This window comes from Schistocerca cancellata, chromosome 2 (genome assembly GCF_023864275.1).
Source record: "Schistocerca cancellata isolate TAMUIC-IGC-003103 chromosome 2, iqSchCanc2.1, whole genome shotgun sequence".
Taxonomy (NCBI): domain Eukaryota; kingdom Metazoa; phylum Arthropoda; class Insecta; order Orthoptera; family Acrididae; genus Schistocerca; species Schistocerca cancellata.
Window position 1 is genome coordinate 299,070,287 of NC_064627.1, and position 16,625 is coordinate 299,086,911.

Here is a 16,625-nt window from a genome sequence, read left to right on the forward strand (position 1 = left end):
ATCCGAATGGGGGACTATTTTACCTCCGGAATATTTTACCCCAGAGGACGCCATCATCATTTAATCACACAGTAAAGCTGCATGCCCTCGGGAAAAATTACGGCTGTAGTTTCCCCTTGCTTTCAGCCGTTCGCAGTACCAAAACAGCAAGGCCGTTTTGGTTAGTGTTACAGGGCCAGATCAGTCAATCATCCGGACTGATGCCCCTGCAACTACTGAAAAGGCCGCTGTCCCTCTTCAGGAACCACGGGTTCGTCTGGTCTCTCATCAGATACCCCTCCGTTGTGGTTGTTCCTACGGTACGGCTATCTGTATCGCTGAGGCACGCAAGCCTCCCCACCAACGGCAAGGTCCGTGGTTCATGGGGGGAGGCCCTCTCTACTATGGCCCATAAATGTTCTATGGGATTCGTGTCGGGCGATCTAGGTGGCCGAATCATTCGCTCGAATTGTCCAGAATGTTCTTCCATCCAACCGCGAACAGTTTTGGCCCGGTGATATGACGCATTGTCATCCATATAAAATTCCATCGTTGTTTGGGAACATGACGTTCATGAATGACTGAAAGTAGCCAAACATAATCATTTCCAGTTAATGATCGGTTCAGATGGACCAGAGTACCTAGTTTATTTCATGTCAACATAGCCCACACCATTAAGGAGCCACCATCAACTTGCACAATTGCTCGTTGACAACTTGATTTCATGGTTTTGTAGTGTGTGCGTCACACGCGAACCGTACCAGTAGGTCTTACAAACTGAAATCGGGATAATCTGACCAGGCAACGGTTTTCCAGTCACCTAGAGTTCTACCGATATGGTCACGAGCCCGGGGAAGACACTGAAGACGACGTCGGGCTGTTAGCAAAGACATTCGCGTCGGTCGTCTGCTGCCACAGCCCATTAACGCCAAATTTCGCTGCAGTGTCGTAGCGGATACCTTAGTTGTACGTCCAAAATTGATTTCTGTGGTTATTATATGCAGTGGTGCTTGTCTGTTAGCACTGACAGCTCTATGCAAACGCCACTGCTCTCCATCGTCAAGTGAAGGCCGTCGACCAATGCATTGTCCGTGGTGAGAGTTAATGCCTAAAATATGGTATTCTCGCCACACTCTTGACACTGTGGATTTCGGAATATTGAATTTCCTAACGACTTCCGAAATGGAAAGTCCCTTGAGTCTAGGTGCAACTACCATTACGCGTACAAAATCTGTTAATCCGCGTCGTGCGGCTATAGTAACGTCGTAAATTTTTTCACATGAAGCACCTGAATACAAATGACAGTTCTGTCAGTGCCCTTTTATATCTCGTGTCTGCGATACTATCGCCATCTGCAGATGTGCATATCGCCATCTCATGACTTTTATCACTTCAGTGTAAAGTGCCTGAAAACCATTTCACGCGGTACGAATGACAGTTGGATGGATTCCCTAACTCCCAGGGTACAACATATTTTCCTTTCGAACTACACTGCCTGTTAAGTATTGCAACGTGAGAAGTTTCGCACATAAAGAAATTTTGCTCATTGTGGACACAAAACATTGCAGGAAGATTAAATTATTAAATTTCTTTATGCTCTGCAGGTATAAACGGTTGCTAGCTTAGTACACAGAGGTGCTACTCCTGACAGCAACAACGCCTCTCACGCGGCTGGGCTTGGAGTCGAACGGAGCTTGGATGACATTCCATGCTGCTTCCCCTGTACGTCAGAATGTATTAATTAGCATTAATGCTTGTCGAGCATTGGCCCGTCAATCTCCAGCCAACTCATGACACGAAGTTTTTAATCGGTTAGAGATCTGACGACCACAATCACCAGGGCAACATATGAACAACTTCTTTTTCTGAGTAGGTGAGGACAGCACGGGAAATCTGCGATTCAGTATCTTTTTGAAAGATAACGTCAGTGGAGCATGAAGCTAGCATAGGTCACAGACTCTTAACAGATCAGAAATGTAACACCTGCTGTTTAAATTACCGGCTACGTGAACCGTAGGTGATCGTGTTTTGTAATTAAACATTGCCCCATACCATCACGTCAGTGCTGGACCTAACGATCGCTAGTGCAATCTGTTAACATTCGTTCCGTCCAAGATCTCCACATACGGATACGGCCTTCTTGATGCTGTATGCGGAACTGGGACTCATCTGAAAATGCGTCGTGGTACCACTACATTGCATAGTGTTGACGCTGGGCTCACCACTGTCGACGTAACTCTCTCTGCTGCCGCGTGAAGGAATGCCGCAACAATGGTCGTCACGCTGATGATCCGTGATGTTCCAGACGTAGTCGCATTGCCCGTGTGGATACGTGTCTTTCATTCCGTTTCCTGATTCAAGGTCCATGACTTGGCTGTATGATCCTTCTCGGCGAGGAGAGTACTGCGACTGTCCTGTCGGGCACTAGTCTCGTGGGACCGCTGGCATTATGCACGGCTATAAATATGAGCTCCTGTAGTCATAGATTCCATATTCGTATGCTATTTGTACGATCCCGACCAACGCTAGCAGAAATATTGTGGAACGATAAACTACTATCTCGGCAGGAAATTAACATTGGTCCTGTCGTATTCAGACAGATGCTAGTACATTTCTCCTTCGTATATGCTCCAATGAAAACCCGTGGTCTAGGGGGATGTCTTACGACGTCCGCCCCGAGCATATTCAACGAACGAAAACGAACAAAATGAGATTAAAAAAAAGGGGGTAGCGTCTTTAATTCATAATCAAAAACGTCTTCGGTCCCGGGTTCGATCTCCGCCACTGCCTAAATTTTGATAAATAATCAGCATTGGTGGCCGAAGACTTCCGGCATAAGAAGTCAGCCTCATTCTACCAACGGCCTTGTCAAAGAGGGCGGAGGAGCGGATAGACGTTCAGGGCACTCTCTTGTCCTAGGGGTGGGAAATTGCCCCTAAAGGCGGAAAAATCAGCAATGATCAACGATATGAGGATGCAGAAGGCAATGGAAACCACTGCATTAAAGACACGTAACGTGTATCCACAGGACATGTGGCCTGTAATTGAAGAAGTGTCATGATGATCTCTCCATTGGCAAAAGATTCCGGAATAGTACCCCATTCGGATCTCCGGGAGGGGACTGCCAAGGGGGAGGTTACCATGAGAAAAAGATTGAATAATCAACGAAAGGATAACGTTCTACGAGTCGGGGCGTGGTATGTCAGAAGCTTGAACGTGGTAGGGAAACTAGAAAATCTGAAAAGGGAAATGCAAAGGCTCAATCTAGATATAGTAGGGGTCAGTGAAGTGAAGTGGAAGACAAGGATTTCTGGTCAGATGCGTATCGGGTAATATCAACAGCAGCAGAAAATGGTATAACAGGTATAGGATTCGTTATGAATAGGAAGGTAGGGCAGAGGATGTGTTACTGTGAACAGTTCAGTGACCGGGTTGTTCTAATCAGAATCGACAGCAGACCAACACCGACAACGATAGTCCAGGTATACATGCCGACGTCGCAAGCTGAAGATGAACAAATAGAGAAAGTGTATGAGGATATTGAAAGGGTAATGCAGTATGTAAAGGGGGACGAAAGTCTAATACTCATGGGCGACTGGAATGCAGTTGTAGGGGAAGGAGTAGAAGAAAAGGTTACAGGAGAATATGGGCTTGGGACTAGGAATGAAAGAGGAGAAAGAATAATTGAGTTCTGTAACAAGTTTTAGCTAGTAATAGCGAATACTCTGTTCAAGAATCACAAGAGGAGGAGGTATACTTGGAAAAGGCCGGGAGATACGGGAATATTTCAATTAGATTACATCATGGTCAGACAGAGATTCCGAAATCAGATACTGGATTGTAAGGCGTACCCAGAAGCAGATATAGACTCAGATCACAATATAGTAGTGATGAAGAGTAGGCTGAAGTTCAAGACATTAGTCAGGAAGAATCAATACGCAAAGAAGTGGGATACGGAAGTACTAAGGAATGACGAGATACGTTTGAAGTTCTCTAACGCTATAGATACAGCAATAAGGAATAGCGCAGTAGGCAGTACAGTCGAAGTGGAATGGACATCTCTAAAAAGGGCCATCACAGAAGTTTGGAAGGAAAACATTGTTACAAAGAAGGTAGCTGCGAAGAAACCATGGGTAACAGAAGAAATACTTCGGTTGATTGATGAAAGGAGGAAGTACAAACATGTTCCGGGAAAATCAGGAATACAGAAGTACAAGTCGCTGAGGAATGAAATAAATAGGAAGTGCAGGGAAGCTAAGACGAAATGGCTGCAGGAAAAATGTGAAGACATCGAAAAAGATATGATTGTAGCCTCTATGAGGGTGAAGATTTGTCTGATGTGATAGAAGAAGAAACAGGAGTAGATTTAGAAGAGATAGGGGATCCAGTATTAGAATCGGAATTTAAAAGAGCTTTGGAGGACTTACGGTCAAATAAGGCAGAAGGGATAGATAACATTCCATCAGAATTTCTAAAATCATTGGGGGAAGTGGCAACAAAACAACTATTCACGTTGGTGTGTAGAATATATGAGTCTGGCGATATACTATCTGACTTTCGGAAAAGCATCATCCACACAATTCCGAAGACGGCAAGAGCTGACAAGTGCGAGAATTGTCGCACAATCAGCTTAACAGCTCATGCATCGAAGCTGCTTACAAGAATAATATACAGAAGAATGGAAAAGAAAATTGAGAATGCGCTAGGTGACGATCAGTTTGGCTTTAGGAAAAGTAAAGGGACGAGAGAGGCAATTCTGACGTTACAGCTAATTATGGAAGCAAGGCTAAAGAAAAATCAAGACACTTTCATAGGATTTGTCGACCTGGAAAAAGCGTTCGACAATATAAAATTGTGCAAGCTGTTCGAGATTCTGAAAAAAGTAGGGGTAAGCTATAGGGAGAGACGGGTCTTATACAATATGTACAACAACCAAGAGGGAATAATAAGAGTGGACGATCAAGAACGAAGTGCTCATATTAAGAAGGATGTAAGACAAGGCTGTAGCCTTTCGCCCCTATTCTTCAATCTGCACATCAAGGAAGCACTGATGGAAATAAAAGAAAGGTTCAGGAGTGGAATTAAAATATAAGGTGAAAGGATATCAATGATACGATTCGCTGATGACATTGCTATCCTGAGTGAAAGTAAAGAAGAATTAAATGATCTGCTGAACGCAAAGAACAGTCTAATGAGTACACAGTATGGTTTGAGAGTAAATCGGAGAAAGATGAAGGTAATCAGAAGTAGTAGAAATGAGAACAGCGAGAAACTTAACATCAGGATTGATGGTCACGAGGTCAATGAAGTTAAGGAATTCTGCTATCTAGGCAGTAAAATAACCAATGACGGACGGAGCAAGGAGGACATCAAAAGCAGACTCGCTATGGCAAAAAAGGCATTTCTGGCCAAGAGAAGTCTCCTAATATCAAATACCGGCCTTAATTTGAGGAAGAAATTTCTGAGGATGTACGTCTGGAGTACAGCATTGTATGGTAGTGAAACATGGACTGTGGGAAAACCGGAACAGAAGAGAATCGAAGCATTTGAGATGTGGTGCTATAGACGAATGTTTAAAATTAGGTGGACTGATAAGGTAAGGAATGAGGAGGTTCTACGCAGAATCGGAGAGGAAAGGAATATGTGGAAAACACTGATAAGGAGAAGGGAGAGGATGATAGGACATCTGCTAAGACATGAGGGAATGACTTCCATGGTACTAGAGAGAGTTGTAGAGGGCACAAACTGTAGAGGAAGACAGAGATTGGAATACGTCAAGCAAATAATTGAGGACGTAGGTTGCAAGTGCTACTCTGAGATGAAGAGGTTAGCACAGGAAAGGAATTCGTGGCGGGCCGCATCAAACCAGACTGATGACAAAAAAAAAAAGAAAAAAATATGCCCTAAAACAGGATCTTCTCGCACACATACATCCATGAAATTCGATTTCTAAATGAGAAACCCCTGCCTAATATTCCCTTACGTACGAGGTTACTTCCACAGCTTTTGTGCGCTTGCTCTGAAGTGTAGTACACTTCATGAACATCTGTAGCCTGTTGCATACCAACTTCAGGACGCTTTAATTTTAATGATAGCAGCGTACATAAATACTTGTAGTCTACGCGTTAACTCTACTGTGTCCTAAGCAAATGTGCCTTCTCAAAGCCGGCCGTTGTGGCCCAGCGGTTCTAGACGCTTCACTCCAGAACCACGCTGCTGCTACGGTTTCTGGTTCGAATCCAGCTTCGGGCGCGGATGTGTGTGCTGTCCTTAGATTAGTTAGGTTTAAGTAGTTCTAGGTCTAGGGGACTGATGACCTCAGATGTTAAGTCCCATAGTGCTTAGAGCCATTTGAACCACTTTTTGCCTTCTGGAAGTCTGGTTGTATTTCAATTTTCCAAGATTTGTCATATGTGGTTTTCAGTTTATTCTGTAGAATGGGGTTCACAAATTATGTAAATCAAGCGTTTGTGCACCTCAGACTCTTATGCAGGCAGTTATTGGGCTTGTCACTGGTTGGTAGAGGTGTTGCGTGTCCTCAAAAGGAATATCGTGGTAAATTATGTTCCATTGGCGTGTTAGATCATCAACATCGCGAATACTCCTAACGTTCTCACCTGGGGAGAGATTCGGCCACCTTCGTGACCAAGATAGGGTTTGACAAGCAAGTGCGGGCCGGCTTCATTTTTCTGAAATATAAGCCCAGGATGGTTTGTCATGAAGGACAGCGAAACGGGACGTAGAATACCGCGACGTGAACCTGCGCTGCTGGAGTGCTGCGCATGACAGCCAAACGAGTCATGCTTTGAAATGAACTGACACCCCAGACCATCGGGCAGCAAGGGAAGCAACAGTCAGGCTGATATCACACCGCTGTGTCTCCAGACACGTCTTCGCTGGCCATCGGGACTCAGTTGGAAGCGAGACTCATAACTGAGGACAATATCGTTCCAGTCATTGAGATTCCATGCTGAATATTCTCGACATTATTGCAAACGGGTTTGTTGGTGTAGAGAGGTCAATGGTAGTCGGCGTAAGGGGCGCCGTGAGTTCAGTCGCATTTCTGTGAGCCGCCTATTAATGTCACTGACGCACCAAATGCATGTCAAGTCCATGATATTATAGATTCCTGGTTTCTGAGTCCCACTCTGACGATTCCTCGGGGCTCACGTTCAGTCTCCCTTTAGGTCGATTACCTCCTTCTTCACGCTGTGTGCTCTCATAGTTCATTCATTCCTGCCAGAATTCTCTAATAGTTCCGATTCACCGATTGCTCCAATCGGCTTCTTTGATTCCAACTACACGTCTTCTCTCAAATGCTGACATCTGCGTGTACTGTTCACGCACCTGTCTGCTAGGCATAGTTATGTTTTGTTACGTTAACCGTGGACCTAGATACGACGGAGAGGCTCCGTTCCCGCCGCAGCCACAGTGGTCCGCAACCCCACGACGACTACCGCAGTCCACTTCACCCCTTAGCCGCCCCACACCGAACCCAGGGTTATTGCGCGGTTCGGCCCCCTGTGGACCCCCCAGGGAACGTCTCACATCAGACGAGTGTAACCCCTATGTTTGCGTGGTAGAGTAATGGTGGTGTACGCGTACGCGGAGAACTTGTTTGCGCAGCAATCGCTTGCGTAGTGTAGCTTAGGCGGAATGAGGGGAACCAGCCCGCATTTGCCGAGGCAGGTGGAAAACCGCCTAAAAACCATCCACAGACTGGCCTGCTCACCGGACTTCGACACAAATCCACCGGGTGGATTCGTTCCGGGGACCGATGCTCCTTCCTGTCCGGAATAGGCATAGTTACTGACGTACTGACTACACGGAATGAAATTCGCAAAGACTTTATGCTCTGGTATTGACATGTGTCCTGTTTACTATCTTATCAGTTGCGCAGTTAAATTGCACCGCAACATCACTCATCAATTGGCCGCCAAAGTTCACATTCTTGCATTTTCAGTCAATATCCGTATGAATATCAGTTTGTGACCAGTTTTCATAACTTGGTAGTGGCCTTCATTTTTTTCTTCGAGTGTATTTCGAATTCTCTTGATGGAAGAGATAGTCTGCTGACTGGGGAAGAAATGCTGATGGCATAAAAATCTGGCTTTGTAAATAGCACAGCATTAAATTCCAAACCTCTCCGTCGAATCTGATGGGCAGAGGGTATATGACGCAAATGAAAATGGTCTATGTATTGAATAGAGATGCTGAGCCCTGAACCTAACAAGTCACCAGAAATGTTACAGTGTGTGGAAAGTTGACTGAAAATGTGAAGCAAAATGCCTATTGGCTTCTGTCTCGGGTTCCTCAGCCTATGTTCTTCTGATGATTTTACTGACGTTTCGCCAGCACAAGTGGCTGGCATTGTCAATGCCTCACCCGCTATTGCCGATGGTGAACAAGTAGCCACGAAAACCTTAACAATTTTGTAACGTGAAGTAAATCACTGACAACGAAATCCTGAACAAAATTCAATTCATGGAAAGACACTCCTTTTGTTAGGATTTTAACGATACATGCGCTTGCTGTCGTACTTCTGAACTGTTACTAAACATTCGTGAAAGAATGAATCTCAAACATATTGACCCATACAAATTCATGACCAGTTTCATAATGGACATCGAAGTATGACCGTGATCTCCACAAAATTGGCAAAAGACGATTAAAAAGATGCGGATGGGAAGAGGTCGTTACACTAAGGCATGCTTTATCACGATTTTCTCAAAACAGTGGTGCTACGGAAAAAACAGCTCAGTAGATGTTGGCTTTCTTCATACTTTAGCAAGTTCTTATCTTACAAATAACATCACCACCCAAACTGCGCATTGACAATTGCTAAGGTTCGGCTACCAAAGGAATCACCTAACAAGCGACAATTACTTCCCTGGTTACTTCGGTTTTACAGCGTTCATCGTCATAAACAGCCATTTTGTCCACCCCTAGACCTTTCCATCACAGACAAGTATATTCATCCATATTGTCTCTACATGTTTTATCATGTCAACTATCCAGGTTCCATAGGTATCGTCATGGTCAGTTATTACCTCTTGGTATCTGGTAAAAAAGAGACTCCAAATGTCCCTGGTGTGCTGCTACACAAGGACGTTGAAAAGTAGGTGACGTAATATTATAATAAATGAGACTGATCTCTACAGAATTGCTAGGAGAGGAATATATGGAAAATATTGACAAGAAGAAGGAACAGGACGATAGGACACTTGTTAGGACATCAAGGAATAACTTCCATGATTCTTGAGAGAGCTGTACAGGGTAAAATCTTTAGGGGAAGACAGTGATTGGATCATAAACAAATAATTGAGAACATTGGGTGCAAGTGTTACTCTGAGTCCTTTGTCGGACGTCCTGGCTACAGGCCCCTCCCACTTCTGTTTGTTTCTTTACGGTCGTAGTAATGTCTTCCACTTTAGAGTGTCCCCTAATACATTTGTTTGTTCCTCTGCGTCTGCTAGTAAATCTCAGTATGGGTATTGCTATTACCTGTTGACCTAAATACATAAAACATCTCCAACTGTAGCATCTTGAGCATTTCTGTGACGATTCCTAACTGTTTGAACAAAGCTGTGACGGACGAAACACTTACTTCGATTTTCTCTCCAACTTTTATATTAATCCGATTTGCTTCGGGTCCTATTCCGCCGATCAAGTTTCAAATATCACTGGAACAAGAGTTTTGTAGGAACCTCGGTTGTGGTTCACTTAAGATGCCATTATAATCCTTCCAATGAGCATTAGTCCTTCGACTTCTCCCACACTAATTTATGAGCTAGCCAAAGATAATTACCATTTGAGACTATTAGTTTTGTCAAACATCGAGTCTGTTATCAAGAACTTTCCACCGGAATGAAACAGCTTATGAAAGGATCAGAAGCTCAATAAATGTTCCTTCTCATCTTACACATATTAGAACAAGCAGAAGATGCGCATGAGGATCAAACTCTGAAGCTGAAAATTGGCTAGTACCAAACAACAAACATCCGTGGTTCAGAAATTTAATGAGTTCGTATGAATACTCACATATTATCGGGCCAGTGTGAATCATAACTGAATTTCTTAACACCGTAACATTATTTAGTTAATATGTCAAGAATAAATGACAATGTTTCTGTAGCAGACTATCCTCTACACATCTTTCGTAGTTACCGCATCAGCCATCTCCCACTTGACTAAAAATAACAACAGCGACAGGCGAGAGAGAGAGAGAGAGAGACAATATCTTCAAACAATTTGATCTTTCAATATAAATATTGACTAACCGTAGTATTAACACTGAGAAAGTACTTGGATTGTCTCACCTACAGTTCCCGAAAATTTGATGGAAATTTCGAAACAGAATGGTTGTCACATGCATAAATCAGAAAAATACCAGGCGTTCAATGACCAGCAAGTCAGTACGTAGCGTATCGATGCATTACTGTGTCTCCCGTCACTGGTATTCATAATGGATTATTTTGCCGATGTCATCTGGGAAGCGATTCTCCCAAACAATTTTTGCATTCTGTTGACGGAAACACCCTTTTGAAGCATTGATAACTGTAGGGAAGGCAGCACACTGTTTACTGCTGTTATTCTGCAGGAATGTTTAGCTTTAATAACAGATGAATTTTCCACGACTGAGGTTGCAAAATTTTTATCAATGCAGTTAGTAAACAGGTAACTGGATAATGTTTAAGTAAAAATCCGAAACACAAAGCAGATAACGACTAATGCCATAGCAGCAATTTTCCGTCGCAGCTGAGGATAATCGGATCGCACAGAAATGGTAGGGGAACTGCAAGAGTGATATGGCACGACTTCTCATCTGAAGCCACAGTCTGGTACGGGATAACATCCGATGAAAGTGGATTTGATAGAGCCTGATATCAGGCAACAATTTACTAGTTATTACCAGAAGTATTTAACACTCATCTACAACACATCACGAGGTGTCTCAAAACCTAAGAGGTAATCACTGGTGAGAAATAAGCAAACAACCTAAAGATTTTGCAAACAGATTCACATATCGTTATGTAAGCTTGATAAAATTTTTTGTTGTCCGAAAATGAGGGCAGTGTTCACCATATATCGTATGTCACTCTTCAAGGAATAAGTGTGGAAAAATATCATATTTCTCGGCTTCGGATCACGCTTATATTATCATGACAGGTATTATTTGTAAGTCTTCATCGGATTGTAGGATAGATGACACATCTTAGGACGCAACCGCAAATAAAAGCTGTTACACGGCAGCCCGAATGATACAAGATTGATTTTCCGCTCAAACTGAAATGAAATACACTGCTGGAAAAAAGTGAAACATCCAGAAGACATGGTCGGACGTCGATGTAAGGTGCACACGTACGCACCATCTGCGTGTATGTAAATGATTTAGAATTGCGAGAATTCTGTATGATATGTAGAACAGCCAGCAGAATAGTAATTAAATGCAGGAATAAAATTTTATTTGAACCAGTTTGGACGACGCTAAGTGGAACACGTCCGTTGATTATGCAACGGTCGCGTAATGTGAACACTCGGAAGAACTGAAGCACAAACAGAAGGCTTATTGTCTCACAGCGTGCGAGAGAGGACAAAAAGAGCCCCTGGTTCAGCACTTGGACAAGAGTGCAGAGCAGACACTACGCTCTACTGCAACGAGACTACAAGTAGTAATTCTATCTAGGGATGACACATGAACGCTTTTCCGTCCGGATGCAAACCTTGTATAAAGGAAGACTCTAAATGCCTGAGCACTGAGGGGCTCAGAAAACGGTAGCACGGTAGCACGTGTGAGAGGAATCTCCCCTTGTTTTCACTCACTCTCGGATGTAGGGCGCGGCTTCTGCAACACTGATACCAATGGAACGTCGGCTCTACTTGTTGATGGATGCCCTGGTGAATACAACTCAGTGTCTCCAGCTGCCTAGACCTAGGAGTCCACTGCTACAAATCTGCAGCCGCCTGGTCCTGGAGGGAACTTCAACTGTGCGACTGCACTCCTGCCGGTCACAATGGAAACTGAAGACGACGCCAAGGCCACGAATAAAGAATCGACCTACCGGTCTGTGAGCTGACCAGCTGAGGAGCAGAGCACCTATGCCCCCACTCATGGGCAGTACAAATACCGCCTTGCCGGCTGTTTGATGTTCGCTCTTCCACCTTCAAGCCATTTCGACAACTGAAAACAGGGGCATACCGATTTCTGGGGCCGAGACCAATCGCAGCAGCAGACAAACAGAATGCTGAGGCTCCAAGAGACGTCCACAACTAGGTCATGCTGTAGCGACGCACCATCCTACAATCGGGCCCCGACAATGCAGAGCCTGCGCCGTCAAATTCCCCACGGGACTTTGATGTGCTACTCCGCGCCCTCGTGCAACGAAGGCTCAGCACAGCCGCCGCTACACAGCGCGCCGGGAAGAAGACAGAGTCAATGTGAAACTCTTGTTAGTAAATCATTAAGAACTGAATGATCCCTCCCTAGTATCGCTGCGCGCCACAGGACCCCATCACCACACCTCCACCCTTTTATCCTACACTGTCGTAGAAGGCCGCATCTGGTAGGCTCCCGCAAACTTGGTGTCATAAAGTAGTCTTATGCTGCCCTGAGGTGCCGACCGCTGTAGCCTAGCGGTTCTAGGTGCTTCGGTCCGGAACCGCGCTCCTGCTGCGGTCGCAGGTTCGAATCCTGCCTCGGGCATGGATGTGTGTGATGTCCTTAGGTTAGTTAGATTTAAGTAGTTCTAAGTCTAGGGGACTGATGACCTCAGATGTTAAGTCCCGAAGTGCTTAGAGGCATTTGAACGGTTTTTTGCTGCCCTGTCTCCTACAGTATATACAATGAAGCCAAAAAAACCAGCACCAAAAACTGATTAATGAAGAGTAATCAAATAATGGGAATACATTAGTCTAGGTAACATATGCAAACGATTAAAATTACAAGATCACAGGTTAATGTAAGCACGAGATAAGTCACTGCAAATGTAAAATGCTGGTAAATGGCGTAACCGCAAAAGTGTTGAATGCAAGCATGCATTGTCCTGTACAGGTGCCGGAAGTCAGTTTGTCGGATGGGGTTCCATGCCTGCTTCACTTGGTCGGTGAATACAGGGATGGTTAAAGCTGGTTGTGGATGACGCTCGAGTTACCGTTCCATGATGTTCCATGTGTGCGCGATTGAAGCAGAGCTGGTGGCAGGACAGGAAACACCAACATGTAGACACTCTGTAGAGCATGTTAGGTTACAACAGCGACATGTGGGCGTGCGTTATCTTGTTGGAAAACATCCCTGGAATGCTGTTCATTAATGACAGTACACCAGGTTGAATTAGCACATTGTTGCAGAACACGCCAAGTCAACTTGTAGACACTCGGTAGGGCATGTTAGGTTACAACAGCGACATTTGGGCGTGAGTTATTTTGTTGGAAAACATCCCTGGAATGCTGTTCATTAATGACAGCACAACAGGTTGAATTATCAGATTGATGTACGAATCTGCAGTCACAGTGCATTGGACAACAACGAGAGTGCTCTGCTGTCATATGAAATCGCACTCCAGGCCACAGCTCCAGCTGCACGGCCAGTGTGTCCAGCACGCAGTTCGTTGCAGGCCCTCAACTATCCTCATTTTTAACCAACAAGTGGCTGTCACTGGCACTGAGGCAGAACCAACGGTCACCAGAAAACACAACAGACCTTCACCTTGCCCTCCGATGAGCTCTCGTTTGGCTCCACTGAAGACGCAAACGATGACGGTTTCGGATCAGTGGAATGTAGGGTACAGGGCTTCTGGTTCGGAGCTGTCCTTGAAGTAACCGATTTCTAACAGTTCGGCTTGTCGGGGTGGCTCAAATTGCTGCTAAAATTGCAGCTGCAGATGCAGTTTGGTGCGCCAGAGCCATACACCGAACCCGAAAGTCTTTCTTCACGGTAGTTCCTGGTCTTCTTGCGACCGCCCATTCTCGTGACCACCGCATCCAGCAGTCATACATTGGGGCTAAATTTCTGCCACGATTTTTTGAAATATCTCAGAAGCAATATCCAGCTTCTTGTAGTCCTATTACACGACCTAGTTAAAACTGAGTGAGATGTTGATGATGGTGTCTTTTATCGTTTTAAAGCCATTCTTGACTAACTTCAGCTCACCACGTCCAACCTCTAAGGTAAACTAATACTCAGGAACGTCACAGCTTGTATTTAAAGCAAACACGATTTGTATTCTCATCGTGGCGTCACTCTCGTACAAGTTGCGCGAAATTTTAAAACACACCATCCTTTAGATATAGAAATACGCTAGCTAGCTTTCGTTTACGTCGGACAAACTCCTTTTTGCTGCTGCGATTTTTTATTTTCCTCAATATATATTCATGTATATTAGAAGTAAATCACTTACTTTGTTTTCAATGAAACTATGCCGTTAGTCACCTCGAGCGATTTAGAAAAATCACAGAAAAACTATATTTGTATTTGTGCTATATTTGTATCACCGAACTGTCTTTCTCCAGATTGCAAGTCCAGTATCTTACCAATGCGCCATCTCGTTCGGCGTAACGACTACAGTCGGTGGCTAAGTAGTGCACACGTTTAAGTTTGTAGCTCTGAAACAGAGCTCACGGCTGGCAGATGCCATAATGATGAGTAGATCACAAGCCCGTCGAATGCGCGCAAAAGAACTGTGATAACGTATGACGTAAAGATTTCTTCAGCAAAAGTAAAATTAACTTAAAAATTATGAAAAACTTTTCACTTTATTCGACCAACAACGGGATGTAGCAATAGCGGCCATCATGGTCATGAATCCTCATGAAACCCTACCCAGCTTTCCAACTACATGCCAAGGATGAGTCTGAAAAGGGGCTATGTGCACATACCCCACTGAGCGGGGTTGCAGCTCAGTACCCCAGTTCCTCTCGTTTGATAGCTCTAGATCAATTTAGAAAAAAAGATGTGTGTTGTCACTTGTCAAACGGTGAATGGTTATTATTGGGCTGAAGCGAAGACTACCTTAAGTAATATTTTAATCATATGATATTATATGGACACCCTAGCTGCAAACAGGCGTTGATGTACTTCATTGGTGACACGTTGAAAATGCGTGCCCCGACCGGGATTCGATCCCGGGATCTCCTGCTTACATGGCAGACGCTCTATCCATCTGAGCCACCGCGGGCACAGAGGATAGTGCGTCTGCAGGGACTTATCCCTTGCACGCTCCCCGTGAGCTCCACATTCCCAACATGTCCACACCACTACATTCGTAGTGCGCCTAATAGATGTTTGCCCATCATACTCATTACTCGTGGCAGATTAATCTAATGATGGGCAAACATCTATTAGGCGCACTACGAAAGTAGTGGTGTGGACATGTTGGGAATGTGGATCTCACGAGGAGCGTGCAAGGGATAAGTCCCTGCAGAAGCACTATCCTTTGCGCCCGCGGTGGCTCAGATGGATAGAGCGTCTGCCGTGTAAGCAGGAGATCCCGGGTTCGAGTCCCGGTCGGGGCACACACTTTCAACGTGTCCCCAATGAAGTACATCAACGCCTGTTTGCACCTAGGGTGTCCATTTAATTATCATTTCATTTCTAGCAAAGCTGCATGGTCATCCACGGTAACTGTTCTTCCGGGAACAGATACTACCGTCATATATAATATTTTAATCCTATGTATTTTGGACAATTCCTATTCACCATTACATTTGACTGTCGCTTGAATTTAGCTTTACAGTGGAAAATCTTCGCTCCATTCTCGATCAGACTTTCGCTATTGTAATAAGATTAAACGTAGAAATGAAAAGGGACTCTTTATTCCGAAGAGAATAATTCATAACGAAGCTAGCAGACAAACTGACAAAAGTTTAGCAACAGCACTAACATTTTAGGCGAGAAAGTTACCCATGCAATTACTTCTCATCAACTATTTATCAGATAAACTGCTTGCAATGAGTTCCGACCTTTATACTTTTATTTTTCAGAAAATTCTCAACGTGATTACTTAATTTATATATTAATTACACTGATTTTCGCATCAAAATTTGCAAATTAATAACTTAGTCACCAACATGCATGTGTAATTGTCATTTGGAGGGGTAGCGCCTTTGATTGGAAATCAAAACGTTCTCTGTCCCAGAATGGAACTTCGCTACAGCTCAAATTTTGAATAAAAATCGTCAGCAATGACTCATGAAGTCCTCTGGCTTTGAAGGCACCCTCATTCAGTCAAAGAGGGCAGAGGAGCGCACAGGGGCTCAGTGCCCTCTCGTGCTCTTGGGGTGGGAAACTGCTCTAAAAGGAGGAAGAATCATCAATGATCAATGTCATGAGGATGCAGGATGCAATGTAAAACATTGCTTTAAAGACACATGATCTGTATCCACAGGACATGTGGCCTGTAACTGAAAAAGTGCCGAAGTGCCATGATGATCTCTCCATTGGCAATAGATCCCGGAATAGTCCCCCATTTGGATCTCCGGGAGGGGACTGCCAAAGGGGTGGTGACCATGAGAAAAAGAAGGAATAACCGACGAAGGGATAACATTTTAAGAGCCGCAGCATGGAATGTCAGAAGTTTGAAAGTGCTGGGAAAGCTGGAAAATCGGAAAACTGAAATGCAAAGTGCTGTGCTCGGTCTAGATATAGCGGG

General features: G+C 44.3%; 2 non-coding genes across 2 annotated transcripts; one reads left to right on the top strand and one right to left on the bottom strand.

The window, feature by feature from the left end:
- Window positions 1–15,078: 15,078 nt before the first annotated feature.
- Trnat-ugu (transfer RNA threonine (anticodon UGU)) lies at window positions 15,079–15,153 on the bottom strand. Its single transcript has one exon. It is a non-coding gene; the product is annotated as a tRNA-Thr (tRNA).
- A 261-nt stretch (window positions 15,154–15,414) lies between these two features.
- Trnat-ugu (transfer RNA threonine (anticodon UGU)) lies at window positions 15,415–15,489 on the top strand. The gene has a single exon. It is a non-coding gene; the product is annotated as a tRNA-Thr (tRNA).
- Window positions 15,490–16,625: the final 1,136 nt, after the last annotated feature.